Raw genomic sequence first — 15,269 nt, 5'->3', positions numbered from 1 at the left:
ATAATGCAAGAGAACTTCCACTTCACTCTAAAGTTACACTGTGCTGAGCTCTGGAATTTCTTTATTGTAAATGCCTTGTTGAAGGCTCCCTTGGTCACAGTACAGCTTGCATTACCGGTTTCCTAATATTTGGCACTCGTCGTGTCTCCAGGTTATTAGAGTTGCAGCGCGAGGCTGGAGCTATTCGCCTTTACTTAAGAATACTAGCTTAATTTAGAAGCTAGACAGCATTGAAGTATCCATGTGGGGAAATGTGTTTGGAAATATTTCTAAGGTAGTTACTCCTGGTAGATTTCCAAGTCTATTCAATGTCTGACACAATACAAGCTGGTCCTTTCAATAAGATTGAGTGCTTATATTACACTGCCTCGCTGTTGCTCTCCATACACATTACCCAAACTACAGTGTGTACCAGAATCCCCTGTCTGTCTGCCCTCTGTCAGACAGCCCTGCATAGTGGTCACAGTCCGGTTATCTTCACTGTTACAGGGGCTAAACATTTTAACATTTTCAAAAGACAAAAGCTTTATCTCTGCAGACACCAATGAAGCCACCAAAGAAGTTTTGGTACAGCACCCCAGAGAGAATATCAGTTCAGGTCCTGGTCTAGCAGAGACAACGGAGCTGACAGCCACCGTGGGCCCCGGGGCAAGGTAGGAAGGGGGACTGACTCTGTGGCCCTGGAAGAGGCAGGAACAAGGGTGGGAGGGGCAGGGCCAAGGGACCAGCTTACAGCACTGGTTCCCCTCATTCCTTCAACGCTGTACTGTGCTGCTCCAGCATTTCAAAGGGGCCTGAAGCTCATGCCACTGCCAGAGCTCTGGCCCCTTTGAAATGGGCTCTGGAACAATTTCCTTTCCCCCATCCCCACCATCAGCAGGCCTGAGCACAGACTACATGTGATTAAATTTAAGCCTGTGTTTAAGTACTCCCCTGGTTCAGGGTCTTAATGAGCATTGTCTGTAAGGCTGCCGTAGTTCCCTAAGCGTCAAAGTCCTCTCTTGCTCCTCATTTTATGGAAGTCACAGCAAATGCTACAGAATTCAGCGGGATCTCCTGAAATGGGCAAATCTTAGACTGACTGCTTAAAATGCATTTGCATTGTAAAGTAACAGACCATGAAACACTGATAAGATAGAATTAGAAGTAGAGTCTATGGTGTTTGATATATTTGGAGGAAATTATCATTTGCTAATTGCTTAGCTAAGGAATATCATAGTGTGAGTTTATTTATCTAGAAAACTATTTACGCATTTGTTCTACTGGTTCTCTGTTGCCAGTATTTTTCTTAAATACAAGTTAATCATTTAGTTCTGAGACTAATTATGCAAGAGTAATTTAAATTAACAGAGAAAAGATCAAAATTAGCAACCAGAAAGATAGCTATTGTGCTTTTGTACTAATGGGAATTTCTTTACATGTCATTTTATTGCATAAAAACTCAACACAGAGATTATTGAAAAAATTAGAAGCAAGAACATAGAAAACCGTGTCTGGCAAATGTATTTAAATTTTAAAAACACAAAAGTGAGATGAAAATCTTCCTTTAGATTTGTTAGGCTTCGTAGCCAGCCGAGAATTTTACGTGATTGGGGAAAAATGCAGAGAAGACATTACCACTAACCAGAAAATTACGTTATGGAGGTTTGCTCCTGGACCCTGCAACTCTCTGCTTTCAGTCCTACAGGTTTTAAATGTTTATGGAACTGGCACTTGTTTCTCATTGTACTGGGATGAATGCAGAATCAATCTAAGGGCTTGCTTAAATAAAAAGGTTATACAGCTTTAACTTTACTGCTAGGATTAAATGGGTGTAAGTCCCTAGTGTGGATGCAGATTTACCAGTATAAAAGTGCACAGTATGGCTATTCCTTTGTATAGGAGTAACTGTGCTGTTATAGTGCATCCTTTGAATCTATGAATCTTCATTCTTATATACCTGCATTCACACTAAGGCTGTGTCAGCACTAGATATAGAAGTCAATGTGTCTATGTGTAGCTAACTTGCCTATCTTAACTCTCCCATCGACCTTCCTTACTCTTAGCTTCTCGTGAGGCACACAGGGGTCGACTTTGACCCCTCAGAGCTTGATTCCACGCACACGCAAAATCAAACCCCGGAAGATCCTTATGGATCAAAATCACCCGACCTGTGAAATTTCAGGGCCACCAGCAATGGACCAGAAGGCCAGTTCTGAGCCCTCAGGAAGGTAGCTTCCAATACAGCAGTGTAGCCAACATTCCCCTGCAGCTTATAATTGTCCTCAGAACTGTTCATTAAGGGAAGGGAGAATTTATAAGTGAAGGTGAAAGTCTCCTTTCTGAGGCTGCATTAACTTTGTTGCCCAGTGACCCAGTTTTGTGAGATCCTCTTTAGCTCTTCACAGTCTGCTTTGGACTCAACTATCTCAAATAGTTTTGTATCAGCTGAAAAACTTGCTCCCTCACTGCTTATCCCTTTTCCAGATCTGGCTAATTCCTCCTGGGCTTTGGCAGCTGGTGGTTTATACAGTAAATCCTCGATTTCATGGACTAATGGGGGTAAGGGGTCTTGGTTAATACCGAAAGTCTGTTAAATGTGAATGATCCAAGTGAGCTGAAGGATCTGAAGAAGTGGGTCTGTCCCACAAAAGCTCATCACCTAATAAATTATTTTGTTAGTCTTTAAAGTGCTGCTTGACTGCTTTTTTGTTTTGATAGAATACAGACTAACACAGCTACCTCTCTGCCACTAAATCTGAATGGTTACACTGTATGATGATGCACTGACCTTCCCAGCCCATCGTTAACTTCTGTCCTCTGCCTCCCCTTCCTTTCTCCCCTTCTGCCCCATTCTTCTCCTCACACCTCCATCTCCTTCTCCCAATGACCGGGAGAGTAGCTACACGCCAGCCTGGCTCCTTCTTTGTCCCACAGCTTTTGGTGCACTTGTGTGCAGCTCCATGACCACAGCCACTCCAGCAGCCCCAACTGTTCCAGCGGCCCCAGCCACCTGGGTGGCATCTTGTGGTGGTGGCTTCTCCAACAGCCCGGCTCCAGTGATGACTCTGCCTCCAGCAGTTCTGGTGAATTGCTGGCATTTATTTGGGAGGAAGAGGGAGACAGGTGGACTGTGTTATTTCCGAAGTCCGTTAAATCAGGGTCCATTAAATTGAGAGTTTACTGTACATATTTCCCCTTTGTTGCTACCTCCAGACTATTGTCTCCTCCACCGACACCATGGGCCCCATTCAGACCTACACTTCCCTGTGCGAGGTCTGTCCCAAAGGGTACAGCAGATTTGTATGGGAAAGGTCCCCATTGTATGGAATGATCCCAAGCCCAGAAGCTAAAAGATACGGTGCCAAAAGTGAAATCCCTGCAAGCTGCGTGGAAACTTTTCAAAGACACCACAATAGAGGCTCAACTTCACTCTATACTCCAAATTAAAGACGAACTTAGTCAGAGAACCAAAAAAACTGCCACCATGGCTAAACAGCACAGCAAACAAAGCAGTGAAAGACCAAAAGGCATCCTTCAAAAAGTGGAAGTCTTTTTCTTCTTGCATATGCCTTGGGCAGGCCACAACTACAACAATCTTCATGTATTGTTTCTGTTTGTTGTTGGTGGTTTTTGTGCTCCGTGTTTTGTGCAAATTCACCAACACACCTACGTCGTCAATTGGTGCGCTTGGTGTGCGGCTTGTCTGGAGAATCAAGTCTCTGTTCCTAGTCCAAACACTAGCTGCGCAAATAAGAAAGGTTCAGCGTGCCTTTTTTGGTTGCTGCATTGAAAGTGTTCCTACTTCTTACATGCCTTTTGTGCTTCCTGTTCATTCCAGCAGCTATCCAGTAAAACAGCTTGTTCAACCACACAACTGTAGCGGCTTTACCTTCCAGCCACTGTACTTTCTCCATGAACCCCCTTCATTATCCCCAGCCTGTAAGCCCCCTGGTAATTTTTGTCCTGAGGAAGCAGGGGTGAATTTTCATCCCCTTCCCTTGCCACCCAGGAATTAAACTGGCAGCCGTTGAACCATCTCCTGCAAATTGTAGTCCTTGTTTTGTTCCAGAATATCCTGATCTTTCCAGATCTTTTGTGAGGTGGAAGGAGAGGAGGAAAGAACAGATGGTCATTGGCATTGCTGCAGAGAATCTCTGATGACACCTAGTCAAATTGGCAGCCACCATTCTAGTTGGTGCCAGATTGCAGATGTACTGACATGGATTTTAGACTCATCCTTTACTGTAGAGCTAAACTTGCAACATGGGACACTTACTGCTAACCCACTGAGACCATACCCATTGCCTGGAGAATAGGGTGGAGTGAGAATCTTTAGGGTGGCACAAAACAAATATTTTAGTATGTGGAGTTCAGGTCTTTGTGACTTTTATAGGCTAATGATGAAGGCCTAATGCTGGAAGATAGACTTATTGTTAAGGTGTAGGACTGGCAGCTAGGGCATATAGGTTTAGAACATAAGAATGGCCATACTGGGCCAGACCATAGGTTAATCTAGCCCAGTATCCTGTCTGCCAACAGTCGCCAATGCTGAGTATCCCAAAGGAATGATCACCAAGTAATCCTTCCCCTGTCACCCATTTCCAGCTTCTCACAAATAGAGGCTATGGACAACATTCCTCCCCATCCTGGCCAATAGTCATTGATGGACTCACCCTCCATGAATTTATCTAGCTCTTTTTTCAAACCCTGTTAAAGTTCTGGTCTTCATAACATCATCTAGCAAGAAGTACCATAGGTTGATTGTGAGTTGCATGAAGTACTTCCTTTCGTTTGTTTTAAACCAGCTACCTAATAATTTCATTTAGTGATCCCCTAGTTCTTGTGTTATGGGAACAAGTAAATAACTTCTTTTATTTACTTTCTTAACACCAGTCTATAGCTGTTTTGCCACAATTCCTATGCAACTTTGAGTAAATTATTTTGAGCCACATTCTGCACCCCATTGAGAAGCTCATGGACAGGACGATGGAATGGAAGAGGCAGAGTGCATGTTACTAAGTGAGGATGGGTCACTCCGTAAGCATTAAGGTAGTGATGGGTGAGATTGTCCCCACTTCTCTCCAGCAGCCCCTGGAGTGGTGTGTGTCTGCCGGTCCCCTTTTGCAGAGCACTCGGTGAATTGTGCAATCTCTTCCACAATGATTCCTCTTGCTCCTTGCTGTTTTCACCGTCCAAATATTGGTAGCACCTTAGTTCCACCTTCTTTGCCCCATAGCACAAACCATTCATAATTCGTTTAAACTTTTCTTCTGCAAGTCCCTATTTTTGTTGCTCTGTTCCAAGTTCTTTCAAATTTGCCTAGTCACATAATCTAAGAGATATGGAGCTGAACACCACATTGCTCTTGGGATCACCCCAGACCTGTCTAAAGAAGAGGGATTGTTACCTCCTTACTCTTTGAAATGGTGCCTTTAGAATGTAGCCTAAAGCTACACTGGGCTTCTTGCCCCTGTGCTGCTAGAAAGCACATGTCCAATTTACTGTCTGCTCACACCTTTGTTTTAAGTCTGTTTTAAGCCCTGTTGCTATGTGTGTTAGATTATTTCTCCCCTACCTCTCAGAGGTATTAGTTTGCACTCTCTCCAGGTCCCTTTGTGATTTCTATGTCTCAGCTGGGGCTCTCAGTCTTCCCAATTTACTACTGTCAGCACACTCTATTAGTGTGCCATTTGCTGCCTCATCCATAAATATCTCCAGTTGTACACCAGTCCTGGTCGGATTCAACTGTCTTCAGGGCACCATGTGTTCAACATGTTAAAGATTCTCCAGGCAAACACCTTTCCCCTAAATCCCTTTTAATGCTCATTTGTGTAAACCTTCTGGGCATCTTCTGTTCCACTGGAACAACTTTGTTACATCCAAATAATGAAAATATTTCTGTCATTATTATTCTTACATTTAATATATGTAATTGAATCATTTTCCAAACAGTGCATATTTTACAAGACTCTTTGCCTAAGTCTGTGCTGCAAGCAGGAAGACCTGTGGTGTGTCTGTTACTGACACCTGTAAATTATATAAAATATAGCTGAATAAAATTCTTACAAGAGTTTTTTTACATTTCTGCAATGATTTTGTTCTGTTCTGTATTCTAAGAGGTGACAGAACAAATCATAAGTGAGTTATTTAACATAACTGCGAACTCTGGATGAATAGTTTGTAGTGGATGATTTATTTTAACTCTTCTCTTTATGAATTGTCCACAAGCAGTTTGCAATGTGACCACGTTTATGATGTTTAAAGTTATTTGCCAAAAAGCTCCCCCGAATGGTTTTTGGTCTGTAGATTTTAAGCAAGTGATTTATTGTGAGCGTTCCATTTACTGCACCTCTCTTCCTTTCATCTCAGGTGCATCTGTAAAAACACAATAATTATGCTTACTTACCTCCACAAAGCTCTTTGAAATGTAAAGTGTGTGTGTGTGTGTGTGTGTGTGTGTGTGTGGGCCAATGACCTTTGAAGTAAAAACAAGTGATGAATAATTTGTTCTTAATGAATAGATTATCCATTGTGTCTGATTCCCTCACTCCTAAGATGTAAGTGGAACCTGCTCAGTGTGATTACCTGTCACCCTCTGGCCGTGGCTGGACTGCAGTTAGTGGGTGATGAACCTGCTGCAGCCTTAGTTACCAGAGGAGTGTCTTTTAGCTGAAGCTGAGGTGGATCATATGTTTATATCCAAAGGCCTCAGGCTCAGTCTGCCCTGCCCAGCAGGGCCAACAAAATATCTAGGCCCCTGAGCAAGGCAGGGGAGGGGCCTGGCTCTGTGCTTCTGGAAGGGGCGGGGTCTTGTGTGGAAGGGGCGGGGCTGAGACTAGCTTCCTCCAGACAGCCGTCAGTGCCACCTGGAGCATGCTGCCCAGGGCTCCAGCAATGGTTTGAAGTGCTTGGGGCTCCAGCTGCCACAGCTGAATCACCAGGCCCTGTGACAGTTGCCACCTTTGTCCCCCTCCCCCATCGGCAGGCCTGCTGTTGCCAGTGACCAAGGAGCACAGTACATTATAGACTCCAGTCCTGTGAATATTTACATACAGCTTAACTTGTTCACAGGCATAAAGTTAAAACATATGTAAGTGTTTACAGAGTTGGGGTTTGACCCCATTGCCTGTTATAGTATATTTCCAGTTATTCTGTGGAAGGTGTTGCTATTTAAAAACAAAGTGCTGGGGGAATAGATATTTTTATAATTTATGCAAATAAATTTACTCTCCATAAACCTACCCTACATTTTTAATTCAAGAGTTTATTAGCAACTCTGGTGAAGGGTAATTAACATTTTAATTGCAATTAAAACAGCTTCCAGATCACCATAGTTACAATTAAATATATTTTCCATAAATTTATTATGGAGCTAGTGGCTAGCATTATCTTCAGATCTTTTTTAATTGCACAGTTTATTGTTTTTTTTCCCCAAAGTTCAGGATAACGAAGGAAAGGGAAGAAGTGTGTGGAAGGGAGTATACACATGTGCATGCACACACAAACACACACACACACACTTTAGTGCTGCTGCTGGCTCTCTAGGTACAATTCCTCCTCTGTACTGGAACTGACCCAAGGGCTCAGAATGACACAAGGGAAAAGTTTCTTGTGCGGTAGAAAATGAATTTCCCATTCCCATATTGTCTTGGAGGGCCTCAGAATTTCTTTATTATTGCAAGAGTCGGGCAGTTAATTCTGATTCCCAGGCAAATTTGAATTTAATTACATCCTGCCTCTCTACATTCTCCTTGTAATTTCAAGTGTTCACCTCCTGTCCTAAACTAATGTGAAAGGCTGAGTATTCTCTTCCACCTGTGACAGATTGTGTTTTGTGGGGAGGGCGAAGTGAATCTCTGTTAGTGGGTAGTCTGCAGGTGTGTCCATAACTACTTGATCGAGGTCAGGATTTAAGGGGTGATTCCTTGCTTATTGAACCCACTGACTGTAATGGTGCACTAATCAAGATCTAATTGAGACATTATGTGGTAGCTATATTTGGTAGGAATTTTCCTTTAGAATGATTTTCCAATAGTTAATATTTGCTTAATGCAAAGGGAAATGCAACATTTAACAGTGCCCTTTATTGGGGAACATATCAGATCTTCTCTGCTGTGTGAATGGAGCACATGCCCAACTTTAAGAATGTAAATAGTCCCATTGGAGTTGGAGCCTATCTGACCACTCTGATTTCTGGAGATTCTCCATCTACTCCAGGGTAGGGATCTGTGCCTTTGAAGCAGGAGGCCCTGAGCTGAGCCTCTTTTGGTAGGTTCAAACGTTGTGCGTCAGTGATGACTGTTACGCCCTGTGTTCAAGTATTATTCTAACAAGATTAGTTATTTTCTTTCTTCTGTCACCAGCAAAGCTGCTTCATTAGCAACCTAGGCAATGCAACAGGTTTGAGGGTAGGGAGTGCTATTTTATTATAAAGGTGTAATTTGTCATGTGAATATCTCATTGTTTTTGTGTGCCAGATCGTCATAGTACTACTCCACTAAATACCCACTCTCCCACTGGAAAGTCACTGCCCTTGTTCCCTCTCATTTACTGTGCTTGCAGCTCAAAGATGCAGATTGTGCATGTGTAATTGGTTTGTTGTGTACTTTTTTTAAAAAAGAGCTCGTGGCACTTGTGCACTGAAAGCTGTGCTACATATTCTAATGTTTTGGCATTAAATATGAATCCTCGGCACCAGAGTCATCAGTCCTTCACCTCATACAGATTTCTTGCTATTCCCCTGGGCTTTTTAATGTAAGATAAATTGTTTTAGGGCTGCCTCTTGATTTGCTTTTTCTTTCGACGGCACAACCACCACTGCTGCTCGATCTCTTTGCTGATAAGAATTTTCAGCCGGGGCCAGAGCATAACAAAAACCTTTTGGATACAATCGCTGCCCCCCCGCCAACCATTTAATGAGAACATTGTCCTCTCTCAGCTGTGTGTTTGGTGTGCCGATATAACACACTGCCATGAGGCATGAGTCAGTAGGCATGTGCCTGATTGACAGTTGTGTGTAATCACTCTAGAATTCTAAACTTTTCCATCACGAACCTGTTATCCAGGAAGTATTATGGGATTGTGAAGTGTGCAGAGAAAACATGCGGTTCATTGAGGTCTTGGAGGCTTGGTGGACCTAGCTCAGTGGAAGGCAATAAGCAGAGCTGGGCATTTTTACTCAGGGCCATGTATGCTGTACGTTAGACTCTCACTTGAGCCAACGATGAGAGGGGGGTAAGACACCTCTCTCCTCCTTGACCTTCCTGAGGCCTTCTGTAGTCTCTGTACAATATCCAGCACAGGAAATGAAACTCTGCCCACTTCTTCCGTGAGCTACACCAGAAGGGAAGTTGTTTCTTGTGCCCTGCCCTATACTGTTTCCACTTCCATGAGCCAGACAAACTCCTCGTAAAGGGCGAAAATGAGGACACTGTGGGGGATGTTCCCTGCCCTCCTAGTAAAAAGAAAGAAGCACGACCCGGGCCCTTTTTGTTGGGTCCCCCAGGAAACAGCCACTTGTGCCGCTTATGCAATGTGACCATGTCATGTGTGGTTGGCCAAGAAAAGAGGACTTCTCATCTGTTCTCTGCTCTTACACAACCTGTGTGATATGTGGGGATCCCATAGGCACATTGGGGATCCAAGTTACCAAGTTCACTGGTGATAAACAAAAATACTGGTACTGATGGCTTCTGGAACACAGACAGAGCATGGTGAGGTCCAGTATAGAGTTCACAACTTACTTAAAGGAATACTGAGCAATTCCTACAGTATGTTTTGTTAGCAGTAAAAATTACACAGTGTTTAAAGGAGAGAAGAGAAAAACTTCTACAAGACAAAGAAAAATCACAATATATTTTCCCCAAAATAAAGCCTTGAATTTTGTCTGTTTGGTACCATGAAGGATTATCCTTCTGTTCTTCATGAGAGGTGCCAGCTGTAGGCAGTTTGTTAAAGGAAGCTTTGAATTGATGTGATTTAGAGTACGGGAAGAATGCATGACAATGGCTGTTATCTTTTTTTAATTTGTATATTACTTTGGAACATTTCCCATTAAGTGTAATTTAAAATTAACAACTACTCCAATCACTCCAAGTTACAGGTGCTGAGTAAAAGCTGCCCTTAAGACATTTTGTTATAAGCCGTGATGTTTTAGTGAAGTATGACACAGACTGGAATCAGACTGCTGGGTTGAGATGTTTTGATGACTTGACTGTTGAATTTTCTGAAGAAAAACAAAAAAAGCGGTAAAGTAGCACTTTAAAGACTAACGAAGTAATATATTAGGTGAGCTTTCGTGAAAGCTTTTTTGTTTTGATAGTATATAGACTAGCACAGCTTTCTCTCTGTCACTTTCTGACTAAAGATTTTTAGAAGAAATATAAAATCCATGTTACCCTTACTATAGAGCCATTCAGTGTCTCCCCACAACCCTTTTATTTTCACAGTAATAAAATAGACAATCTAGGGGCTGGAGCATAAAGACTACACGGAAAATAATGGTGGTGGCAGGGATGACTGTAAGCTGCTTTCATAGATTGCAGCACTGTAGGGAGAGAGACCCTCCTTTTCTTCTGTTTGTACAGCATCTAGCACAATTGGAGCCTTGGCTGTGACTGATGTTGCTAAGCATTACTTTAATACATTTAATTATGATGATAATTAGGCCTGCCAATGGGAGGTAGGGGCAAAAGGGGCTGTTGCCCCAAGGCTCAGTGTTTCAAAGGGCACCTGGAGCTCTGGCGGCTGTTGCTGCTGCTGCTGGTTTGGCCCTGCCCCTTCTGCTCTTGGCCCCGCCCTTTCTGGGGAGAGCCCCCCTGCCACTTTGCTCAGGGCCCATGGCAGCTGTCGGCACCACTGATGATAATATAAAATAACCTAGACCCTGATTCTACAGTCTGTTCTGCCTGCATGAAGCCCCATTTATGTCAGTGGGGCTCCAGGTGGATATACTGATCTACCCCAGAGCTTAGCTTGCAGGACTAGGGCTCTGGAGACTGAAGCTATAAATGATAAAAGATACTAGAAATCTGCTGGAAATGTTGTTAAATCCTGTGAATCTTTTTCTCTCAGATTCTCCAGGAAGTGTTGGAGAATCTGCGGAATCTATTCTAAAGCCACTTCACTGAAATCATATATGGAAACATTAGAAAGTTGTAGAGTAAATTATTTCTGGTTTTCCTGAGTAGCATGAAACTTAAGTGAGACAATTTGCCCCCATCTTTGTTTTCTGAAAATAAATCTCACTACACTTTTGTGAGATCTTCCTCATTCTTTTTTGAGGTCATTCCCCACATGTGCTTCTATACCACCCACAGCATTCCCAGTTACCCATGGTCTTCTCTTCCTTTGTCTGCCACAGCCATATGCTGAAGACTCCATTGCTTCTCCCCAAAACAATAAACCCTTGAGATATGCACAATCAAGTTGCGTGTGTCTCGGGTTAACGCAACTGCCACCCCTGACAGGAGTGGGAAACCGCTCCTGTCGGGGCAGCAGCCTGACTTCTGCCCCCCTGACAGGAGCAGTTTCCTGATCCTGTCAGGTGTGGCAGATGCTCCTCTCAAGAGTGGCGGCCGCTAGTCAGGCTGCCATCCCTGACAGGAGCAATTTCCCTGTCCTCAGAGTGTGGGAGCTGGGAACCAGGCGGCAGCCTGGCTCCCAACTCCCCTCCACTTGTGGAGCCAGGAAACTGAGCAGGGCAGCTGCCCTGGTTAGTTTCCTGGCTCCAGGGAGCAGAGGGGGCTGGAAGCCAGGCTGCCCCTGGTTTCTGGCTCCTCTCCACTGGCTCCAGTGAGGAAACCGACCAAGGTTGCTCCCCTGCTCAGTTTCCCCTCTCCGCAAGCGGTGGGAGCTGGGAACCAAGCTGCCCCCTGGTTCCTGGCTCCCTGCCACTTTGGGAGCCAGGAAACTGACCATCCCTGCTGGGCTGGTCAATTTCCTGGCTTCTGCAAGCCCAGCCTGGTTCCCGGCTCTCCTCAACCTACACAAAAATTCGAGTTACGGGAGGTTACAGAAACACAACCCCCGTGTAACTTGAAGGTTTTACTATATAGATATATAGTGTAACTTTAAATTACACTGCTTCTTAAAATGTGCAGCCTTCAGGTGAATCCGCACTAAATAAAACACATTAGCTTGATGTGTTTTATAAAAATAATCAGCAAGTAAGAGTGAAAACATTTTAAATGTTATCATTAGGTTTCAGCATCAATGCCACAATCAGATGTATGGTGGAACTCAACTCTGTCTTGGAGCTACTATTTTAATATCCTGTTTAGTAACTGAGGAAGAAAGTTTTCTTCTCATTCAAAAGTAAATTAAAAATAAAGTTGGGTTTTTTTCCCCAAGAACCTTGTTAATACTAAATCCACTGGCAGATGCTAAATCTGCTTCATGCTGTAGCATTTGGTGAATCTGCTAACAGGAGAGCCCTTTGAATTTTGAATTATTTAAACACATTAATCACAGCATCACTAATAATAATTAATTATGTATTCATGGTCATGTCCTGCTAGCACATACAGTTTTTGTGTATGCTGGTGCTTTGGAATTTGCCCTTAAGAAATGAACCCATAAATGTTACCCTACATTCCAAAATAATATTCGGATTACAATTAGCTCCTTAATTACGTGTAGATTATGTGGTTAGTTGTGTGGTTGTTTACACTTCTTTGTATAATTTTCCTCAGTTATTGGACTTCTCTATACCTTGAAAGGAATGGGACTCGCATGCCAGCCCAGATATTTTTCAGACCAGAAAATGTCAAGAGCTCTTTGGATTTGGGTTTGAGTTGAATCAAGACCAGCTTGAAAGTTAGCAGAAAGCAAAGAGGGTGCACAAACATTTCCACAAAAATAAAAAAAATATTTATTTGTATTCCTGTATCACTTAAAAACTCCAGTCATTGTTCAGGATTCCCTGTGGAAGGTGATGTATAGAAACAGAATGAAACTATGATCCTTGACCCAATCTGAGTATAAGACCAGAGACACCAGCTAGATGAGTGCAAAGAAACAATAAGAGAAGACTGATCAGTGTGATAGGTCTGAACACAGTGTTATCAAAATTTTTTTGGACATGAAAAAGGCAACTTGAAGTAAGACACAGTAGAACCCCAGTATTACGAACACCAAAGCTGTGAACTGACCAGTCAACCATATACCTTATTTACTGGATGTATGCAATCAGCCAGCGGCAGAGACAGAACCAAACAATCCAACAATGGGCAAATACTCTGTTAAATGTAAACTACTAAAAATAAAGGGAAAGTTTTAAGAAACGATTTGCTATGGTAAGAAGATGGGCTCTCAGCTTATTTCATTTAAATTAAGATGGTTAAAAGCTACATTTTTCTTCTGCATAATAAAGTTTCAAGGCTGTGTTAAGTCAGTGTTCACTTTTAAACGTTTGGAGGACCAACCATAATGGTTTTTCCGGCCTCGTGAACATGTCAGGGTTATAAGCAGCCTCCATTCCCAGTGTGGTCCGGTTGTAACTCTAAGGTTCCACTGTAATGTGTTGATTTTATGGATGTTGCTGGGAAGTGCCCCGCAAACATCGGAGGCAGCATGAGAGTAAGCATACAGCTTGTTTGAACGCGTAACCCATGCCTGGTAGAGGCTGGCAGCAGAGCCATTCCGTCCATAGGATGAATCAGGTGGCTGCCCCAGGCCCCATGCTTTTGGAGGTCCCATGGCGGCTGGCCCAACTGTCCTATGAATGGGAGGGACTCAGGGGGTTATGATGCAGGGTGGCAACGGGGGTCACCACCCCAGCACTCACCATGCAGGTGACAGGAGCTAGAGTGGACCAGCAGCCTGCTCCACCGCACTGTTCTCTCCTGGCTGCCCATGCTCTGCTTCTCTGTGGTCGCAGAAAGCAGAGACCCCCCACAGCCCCAAGGTGCTCAGCTTCCCACGGCTGAAGAGAAACAGGGCACAGCAGGCCAGGAGAGGGCAGTGTGGTGGGGTGGAGGAGGCTGGCAGGCCACTCTGGCTCCTGCTGCCCATGTGGAGCGGAGTCGGGGAGAAGGCAACCCCTGCTGCTGCACCAGGCCCCTGTAATCCCTCAGGCAGGGGGAAAGGTTGCCCTGGGCCCCAGACCTGGGGCACTGGGGGTGGGGGTGTTTGCCCCAGTCCCCACATGCACCTCATGATGGCCCTGGGTGGGAATTTGGAGACTGGAGCTTGCCTTTCCATATTGAGTGAGCGGCAACAGGCAGGGCAGGCATCCATTGTGTGCAGCCTGGCAAGTGGTTTGATATGAGAGAAGGCAGAGCCCGTGGAGAGAGGCAAGGGAACAAGTGACTGCCGAGGGGGAATAGCTTTTGCAGTAGCATTCTAAATGGGGCATGATGATAAGATGGCATTCGGTATGGGCAGAGAACAGGCTATTGCAGTTGGGAGCTGTGAGCTGATGAGAGGCTGAAGAAGAACTTCAGCTGTGCGGGAAGACAGGGGACCCACCCTGTCGTAGCCATGTTATGAAGAATGAGTCTGCAGAATTCTGACACAGCCCGGAGATGAGGACTTAGACCACAGGCTGAGCTGAGGTTCTGTGCAGGTTATAGGCCTTGGGTGTCCCTCAACATTGCAGCATGCTTCTCAGTGTGGTGGACAGATTCACTAGCTCTGCATGTGCTTGTGCACTAAAGAGAGCAGCGTAGCTGGGAGTAACACAGGCGGCCACTCAGGCTTTGTGCCTCGCTATATACCTGAGAGGTCCGAGGCGGTGTGTACTCCAGCAGCAGGCCTGAGCTGCTGCCCCTCATGTTACCCTGGCTACGCTGCTGTTTGCAGAGAGCTAGCACGTTTCTATACCCATGCTGGGAAACACACTTCTAGCTGCAGTGTGGATTTAGCTGTAGTGACTAGCAGGAATAGCCTGTTGAAAGAAGGTAGCGGGAAGGACTTTTGGGGAAGATTAAGAGAGCTGTTTTAGCTATGCTGAGCTTGATCTGACAGCTGGACCTCCACAAGGAGATGTTAGAGAGAGGCTGGGATTTTAGCTCCCTGCTTATCAAAAACATTTCTAGTGAAATCTGACAGGATTCCGTAGGGCCTTTTTGAATGTAGCTAATAATAGGAGAAAAGGAACTTGGATTTTCCAAGGCAGAGCTCGCTGTTTATTGCTATTTCCTTTTGAAGGCCCTCCTGCAGGTGAGATTTATTTTCTGCAAATAGGGTTTGATCCTGCCCGAATGAAGTCAATGGAAAAGTTCCCAATAACTTAATTGGGAAAAAATCCAGTATTCACTCAACAGAACAAGGTACTAGTTATCAGT

The 15,269-nt window shown here is 44.2% G+C and overlaps 1 protein-coding gene across 2 annotated transcripts in view; it reads left to right on the top strand.

The window, feature by feature from the left end:
* The window catches only part of TMEM132B (transmembrane protein 132B), a 463,877-nt gene that overhangs the window by 268,742 nt on the left and 179,866 nt on the right, over positions 1-15,269 (top strand). The window contains exon 1 of one of the 2 annotated variants that reach the window (XM_075012549.1): positions 558-653. The exons of the other annotated variant lie outside the window; for it this stretch is intronic. The gene's annotated coding sequence lies outside the window, so the exon portion shown is untranslated. Of the gene's footprint in view, positions 1-557; positions 654-15,269 lie in introns of those variants that run through there. 2 annotated transcript variants of the gene reach the window in all.

Source organism: Carettochelys insculpta, chromosome 18 (genome assembly GCF_033958435.1).
Source record: "Carettochelys insculpta isolate YL-2023 chromosome 18, ASM3395843v1, whole genome shotgun sequence".
Taxonomy (NCBI): domain Eukaryota; kingdom Metazoa; phylum Chordata; order Testudines; family Carettochelyidae; genus Carettochelys; species Carettochelys insculpta.
This window is presented reverse-complemented; position numbering and strand designations above follow the sequence as displayed.